At 41.0% G+C, this 7,884-nt stretch overlaps 1 pseudogene; it reads right to left on the bottom strand.

The window, feature by feature from the left end:
• Window positions 1-647: 647 nt before the first annotated feature.
• On the bottom strand, window positions 648-1,526 carry LOC120874231 (annotated as a pseudogene).
• Between the last annotated feature and the right edge of the window lie 6,358 nt (window positions 1,527-7,884).

The following is a 7,884-nucleotide window of genomic DNA, read 5'->3' as shown; positions in this document are numbered from 1 at the left end:
TGTCCCTATAGGTGTAGGCTTATTTCTGGGCTCTTTAATTCTACTCCATTGATTTGCAAGTCTTTTTTTTTTTTTAATGCAGGTTGGTAAATGTCTTTTCAGGTTTTATTTTGTGAATATTTTCATTTTACATAGTGAGAATCACATACATATATATTTCTGTATCTTCCTTCCTTCATTTAGTGTCACATAGCATAAACATCCCTAGATAATATTAAGAATTCTGCATAATTATTATCCTTAAGCACTTCAGAATATCCTTGCCTCAAACCAGCCTACTGTTTAACCAATCCACTGTTTCTAGACACCTTCAGTGTTTCCACTATTGTGTTATGAAAAACAATATTGTGATAAATTCAAACTCTGCTCCATATTTTGGATTTTTTTTTAAGTAGACAACTAGAAATACTAGGTCAAAGGTAGAGAACAAATGTTCCCACTCAAATTGCGAAATCATCTTCCATAAAACTATATGAATTTACAGTTTCAGTGGCAGACAGGGCTGGTCTCATTACATCCTTACCAGCACTGAGGTTTCTGTATTTGTTTTGGTTTTTAGTTCCTAACTGATTTGATTGGCTACACACGTATTTTTGGCTTACACACATATTGTTGGGTTATACACATATTGCTGAGCCTCTGACATGTCTCTGAGGAAAGATAAGTTCAAGTAGAACTGTAGGTCACTGATGTCCTTATTTCTGTGAATTTCCTGTTCTGAGGCATAGGGATGGAGAGATGGGAGTAGGGAGAGATTAGCAGTATCTTCTCATGATCTCTTTTATCCAATCGACAAACTTGCAGACTTGGGTATAGACACCTGGGTCATTGCGTTGGCCACAAGGGAAACTTCCCCATGACACCAGGCCTTGCAAGGTACCTTTGCACATCAGTGGTCTCCTTGAGTCACTGTTGCAGGCACACTACTCCACAGGTGCTGGAGTTCAGGATGCCAGGACAGAGCATGGAGTATCCCGGCAAGTCCTTACAAACCTTCCTGAAGTCTTGGGGGAAGATGAGCTTGACGTCTGTGCACATGAGCTGCACTGGAAAGATCACATCAGGGCTAGGGATGGGGCCCCAGCCATAAACAGCGCACGTGGTCTGGGGCAGGTGGTGGGTCACAGTGGGAAGGCAGGTTGATGTTCTTGACACTGGATGACAGCCTGGCCCAGCCATTTTGCGTCACCAGCATGAGGCTGTTAGCGTAGGTTTGTGTGGAATAACACGGATGGTGGACAGGACCACGTGGCCTTGATGTTCTGGCCTCCCACCAGCTGATCACTGTGCATGTGCACGTGGTACTCATTCATCATGCAGTGGGCAGCAGTGAGCACCCACTGCTCGCTGAGCAGCACACCTCCACAGTGGGGCTGACTGCCCTTGCCCAGGGCCACCTGCCAGGGCTGGGAGCCTCTTGGACACGGGACTCCATCAATAATCTCCAAACTCTCGTCACCCTGGGCATCCTGTGCAGCAGATCCCAGGGCAAAGGACAGCAATAGGATCAGCAAGGGTGCCGCCATGGCGACCTCTGAGTCTTTCAGGGGCTGCCAGCAAGGGAGGGCTCTCTTCCGCTGGGGCATAAATGAAGCCCCTTCTCAGCTCTGGAAGGTCAGATCTGATCCGGGCACCAGACTCAGTTGGGAGCCAGGCATCAATGTCTACCTTTTCTAACAATTTTGTTCAGTCTCTCATGTGTTCAACTCTTTGTGACCCCATGGACTGCAGCACACAAGGCTTCCCTGTCCTTCACCATCTCCCAGAGCTTGCTCAAACTCATGTCCATTGAGTCAGTGATGCCATTCAACCATATCATCCTCTGTCATCCCCTTCTCCTCCCGCCTTCAATCTTTCCAGGCATCAGAATCTTTTCCAGTGAGTTGCTCTTCACATCACGTGGCCAAAGTATTGGAACTTCAGCTTCACCATTAGTCCTTCTGACAAAAACTGAGGATTGATTTCTTTTAAGATTGCCTGGTTGGATCTCCTTGCTGTCCAAGGGACTCTCAAAAGTCTTCTCCAGCACCACAGTTCGAAGGCATCAATGCTTCAGTGCTCAGTCTTTTTTACTGTTCAACTCTCACATCCATACATGACTACTGGAAAAACCATAGCTTTGACTACATGGACCTTTGTAGGAAAATAATATGTCTGCTTTTTAATATGCCGTGTAGGTTTGTCATTACTTTTCTTTCAATGCCATGCTGTTTTGATTGCTACATTTTGTATTTTTAACTTGAAATAAGGGAGTGTGATGCCTCCAGATCTATTCCTTTTTCTCAGGACTGCTTTGGCTATTCATAGCCTTTGTTGTTCCATACAGGTATTAGAAGTTTTTTGTTCTATTCCTCTGAAAAAAATGTCATTGGGATTTTGATAGAGATTACCTTAAATATGCATGCTATGTTAAGTAATATGGAAATTTTTTCAAAGTTAATTCTTCCAATCCATGAACACAGAAAATATTTCTATTTTGGGGTATTCTTTCATTTCTTTAAAGAATATCTTAATAGTTTTGAGTGTACTATCTTTCACATCCTTAGTTATATTTACTCCTAGGTATTTTATTATTTTTGCTGCAGCAATAAATGGGACAATTTTCTATATTTCTGACAGTTCAAAGAAATGAAACAAGACTTTTCTATACTGATTTTTTACCTGAAACTCTGCTAATTTATTTTTGTTAGTTTTAGAGTTTTCTGTATACAAAATTATGTCATCTGCAAATAGTGAATTTTACTTCTTCCTTTCCAATCTGGATGCTTTTATTCCTTATTCTTACCTAATGCTCTAACTAGAACTTTCAATACCATGCTGAATAAAAATGGCAAGAATGAGCATCCTCATCTAACTCTTGATCTTTATTAAGGGAAAAGTTTTCAGTTTTTCTCACTGACTAAAAGGTTAGCTATGGGTTTCTCACATATTGTTTTTATTGTATTAAGGCACATTGTGTTTTTATCATAAATATGTGTGAATCACATTAAATGCTTTTTCTGCATCTATTGAGTTGGTTATATAATTTTTACTCTTCAGGTTGTTAATGTGTATCAGACTGATTGATTTACAGACACTGAATCATCCTTCTATCCCTGAAACAGATTGCACTTGATCACGCAGTATGATACCTTTATTGTATTGTTTTAGTTTGCCAATATTTTGTTGGGCTGGAAAAGGTCAGTTTTCCTTCCAATCCCATAGAAAAGCAATGCCAAAGAATGCTCAAACTACCACACACTTGTACTCATCTCACATGCTAGTAAAGAAATGCTCAAAATTCTCCAAACCAGGCTTCAACAATATGTGAACCGTGAATTTCCAGATGTTCAAGCTGGTTTTAGAAAAGGCAGAGGAACCAGAGATCAAATTGCCAACATCCGTGGGATCATCGAAAAAGCAAGAGAGTTCTAGAAAAACATCTACTTCTGCTTTATTGACTATGCCAAAGCCTTTGATTGTGTGGTCACAATAAACTGTGGACAATTCTGAAAGAGATGGGAATACCAGACCACCTGACCTGCCTCTTGAGAAATCTGTATGCAGGTCAGGAAGCAACAGTTAGAACTGGACATGGAACAACAGACTTGTTCCAAATAGGAAAAGGAGTACATCAAGGCTGTATATTGTCACCTGGCTTATTTAACTTATACGCAGATTACATCATGTGAAATGCCAGGCTGGATGAAGCACAAGCTAGAAACAAGACTGCTGGAAGAAAAAACAATAACCTCAGACACACAGATGACACCACCCTTATGGCAGAAAGTGAAGAGGAACTAAAAAGGCTCTTGATGAAAGTGAAAGAGGAGAGTGAAAAAGTTGGCTTAAAGCTCAACATTCAGAAAACGAAGATCATGGCATCCGGTCCCATCACTTCATGGGAAATAGATGGGGAAACAGTGGAAACAGCGGCTGACTTTATTTTGGGGGGCTCCAAATCACTGCAGATGGTGACTGAAGCCATGAAATTAAAAGACGCTCACTCCTTGGAAGGAAAGTTATGACCAACCTAGATCGCATATTAAAAAGCAGAGACATTACTTTGCCAACAAAGGTCCGTCTAGTCAAGGCTATGGTTTTTCCAGTAGTCATGTATGGATGTGAGAGTTGGACTATAAAGAAAGCTGAGAGCAGATGAATCAATGATTCTGAACTGCGGTGTTGGAGAAGACGCTTGAGCGTCCCTTGGACTGCAAGGAGATCCAGCCAGTCCATCCTAAAGGAGATCAGTCCTGGGTGTTCACTGGAAGGACTGATGCTGAAGCTGAAACTCCAATACTTTGGCCACCTGATGCAAAGAGCTGACTCATTTGAAAAGACCCTGATGCTGGGAAAGATTGAGGAGGGCAGGAGGAGAAGGGGACGACAGAGGATCAGATAGTTGGATGGCATTACCAACTCAATGGACATGAATTTGCGTAGGCTCTGGGAGTTGGTGATGGACAGGGAGGCCTGGCGTGCTGCAGTGCATGGGGTCGTAAAGAGTCAGACACAACCAAGCAACTGAACTGAAATGAATTGAATATTTTTTTGAGGATTGTTGCATCTATGTTCATCAGTGATTTTGGTCTGCAATTTGTGTGTTACCTGTAGTTTTGTTATCAAGACAATGCTAGTCTCAAAATGTATTTAAAAGCATTCCCTCCTCTTCAATTTTTTGAGAGTTTGAGAAAGGTGGGTATTAGATTGTCTTTGAATGTTTGGCAGAATTCACCTGTGAAGCCATCTAGTCCTTGGCTTTGTTTTTTGGGAGATTTTGATTTCTATTTCAATCTCCTTAATAGTGATTAGTCTATTCAGATTTTTCTATTTCTTTGTGATTCAGTCTTGGAAGATTGTATGATTCTAAGAATTTGTCCATTTCTTCTAGGTTGTCATATAGGGACAATTTGTTGACCTATAGCTAGCTGTTTATAGTATTCTCTTATTATCCTTTGTATTTCTGTTACACATCATGAATTCTCACTTTTTTTTAACATGAGACTTTTCTTTTTTTCTTATTGAGTCTAGTGAAATGTTTGTCAAATTTACCTTTTCAAAGAAAACAGCTCTTACTTTTACTGGTCTCTTCTATATTGCCTTTGTAGTCTATTTATTTCCACTCTGATTTTTTCCTCCTCTACTGATTTTGGGCTTTGCTTGTTCTTATTTTTCTAGTTCCTTTAGGTGTAAGGTTAGATTGTTTCAGAGATTTTTGCTTCTTGAGGTAGGTCTGTATTTCTATAAACTTCCTTCTTAGTATCACTTTCGTTTCATCCCAGCGTTTCTGCTATATTGCACTTTCATTTTCCTTTGTCCTTAAGTATTTTTGATTCTCATTTCATTTCTTCATTGATCCAATAGCTGTTCAGTAACATATTGCTTAGTCTCCATGTATTTGTGATTTTTCCAGCTTTCTTCTTGCAGATGCAGTTTCATACCATGTGGTCAAAAAAGATAATACAGTTTCAATTTTCTTAAACTTTTTGAGACTTACATCCCAAAATATAGGCTATCCTTGAGAATGGTCCTTGCACACTTGAGAAGCTGCTGCATTTGTATGGAACAGTCTATCAGTTAAGTTCAGTTCAGTCGCTCAGTCATGTATGACTCTTTGCGACCCCATGAATCGCAGCACGCCAGGCCTCCCTGTCCATCACCAACTCCCAGAGTTCACTCAGACTCACGTCCATTGAGTCAGTGATGTCATCCAGTCATCTCATCCTCTGTCGTCCCCTTCTCCTCCTGCCCCCAATCCCTCCCAGCATCAGAGTCTTTTCCAATGAGGCAACTCTTCCCATGAGGTGGCCAAACTACTGGAGTTTCAGCTTTAGCATCAGTCCTTCCAAAGAAATCCCATGGCTGATCTCCTTCAGAATGAACTGGTTGGATCTCCTTGCAGTGCAAGGGACCCTCAAGAGTCTTCTCCAACACCACAGTTCAAAAGCATCAATTCTTCGGCACTCAGCCTTCTTCACAATCCAACTCTCACATCCATACATGACCACAGGAAAAGCCATAGCCTTGACTAGACGGACCTTAGTCAGCAAAGTAATGTCTCTGCTTTTGAATATACTATCTAGGTTGGTCATAACTTTCCTTCCAAGGAGTAAGCGTCTTTTAATTTCATGGCTGCAGTCACCATCTGTAGTGACTTTGGAGCCCAAAAAAATAAAGTCTGACACTGTTTCCACTGTTTCCCCATCTATTTCCCATGAAGTGATGGGACCAGATGCCACAATCTTCGTTTTCTGAATGTTGAGCTTTAGGCCAACTTTTTCACTCTCCTCTTTCACTTTCATCAAGAGGCTTTTGAGTTCCTCTTCACTTTCTGCCATAAGGGTGGTGTCATCTGCATATCTGAGATTATTGATATTTCTCCTGCAATCTTGATTCCAGCTTGTGTTTTCTTCCAGTCCAGCATTTCTCATGATGTACTCTGCATAGAAGTTAAATAAGCAGGGTGACAATATACAGCCTTGACGTACTCCTTTTCCTATTTGGAACCAGTCTGTTGTTCCATGTCCAGTTCTAACTGTTGCTTCCTGACCTGCATACAGATTTCTTAAGAGACAGGTCAGGTGGTCTGGTATTCCCATCTCTTGAAGAATTGTCCACAGTTTATTGTGATCCCCACAGTCAAAGGCTTTGGCATAGTCAATAAAGCAGAAATAGATGTTTTTCTGGAACTCTCTTGCTTTTTCCATGATCCAGCAGATGTTGGCAATTTGATCTCTGGTTCCTCTGCCTTTTCAAAAACCAGCTTGAACATCAGGAAGTTCACAGTTCACGTATTGCTGAACCCTGGCTTGGAGAATTTTGAGCACCACTTTACTAGCATGCGAGATGAGTGCAACTGTGTGATGGTTTCTTTGTCATTGCCTTTCTTTGGGATTGGAATGAACACTGACCTTTTCTAGTCCTGTGGCCACTGCTGAGTTTTCCAAATTTGCTGGCATATTGAGTGCAGCACTTTCACAGCATCATCTTTCAGGATTTGAAACAGCTCAACTGGAATTCCATCACTTCCACTAGCTTTGTTCATAGCAATGCTTTCCAAGGCCCATTTGACTTCACATTCCAGGATGTCTGGCTCTAGATGAGTGATCACACCATCATGATTATCTGGGTCTTGAAGATCTTTTTTGTACAGTTCGTCTGTGTATTCTTGCCACACAGCCTATATATGTATCAATTGCTTAATCGTCTCCAACTCTGTGCAACCCCATGGACTGTAGCCCACCAGGCTCCCCAGCCCAAGGGATTATCCAGGCAAGAAACTGGAGTAAGTTGCCATTTCTTCCTCTAGGGATCTTCTGGACCCAGGAATCAAACTTGAGTCTCCTCCATTGGCAGGCAGATTACCACTGTGCCAGCTGGGAAGCCGTATCAATTAGGTACATCTAGTATAATACTTCATTTAAGTCATTATTTCTTTGTCGACTCCTGTCTTGAGGTCTATCCATTGATATAAGTGGGGTGTTAAAGTCCCCTATTATTGTGGTGCTGTCAATTTCTCCCCATAGATCCAGCAGTAATTGTTTTATGTACTTCTGGTACTCCCATGTTAGGTACACATGTATTAAGAAGTATCATGTCTTCTTGATGAATTATTCCCTTTACCATTATATAATGTCCATCTTTGTCTTGTTATTTTGACTTTAAATCTATTTGTCTGATATGAGTAGGGCTACCCCAGCTTTCTTTTGCCTGTCATTTTCTTGGAATATCATCTTTCATCTCCTAACTCTGAATCTGTGTTTGTGTTCAGAGCTAAATCTCCTGAAATCTGCATATAGGTGAGCACTGTTTCTTAATCCAGCCACTCTGTCTTTTGATTGGTGCTATGAATCCATTTACTTAGGATTATCACTGATAGATAAGTACATAGCACTGTTATAT

The sequence above is a fragment of the Oryx dammah genome, unplaced genomic scaffold (assembly GCF_014754425.2).
Source record: "Oryx dammah isolate SB20612 unplaced genomic scaffold, SCBI_Odam_1.1 HiC_scaffold_15, whole genome shotgun sequence".
NCBI lineage: Eukaryota > Metazoa > Chordata > Mammalia > Artiodactyla > Bovidae > Oryx > Oryx dammah.
This window is presented reverse-complemented; position numbering and strand designations above follow the sequence as displayed.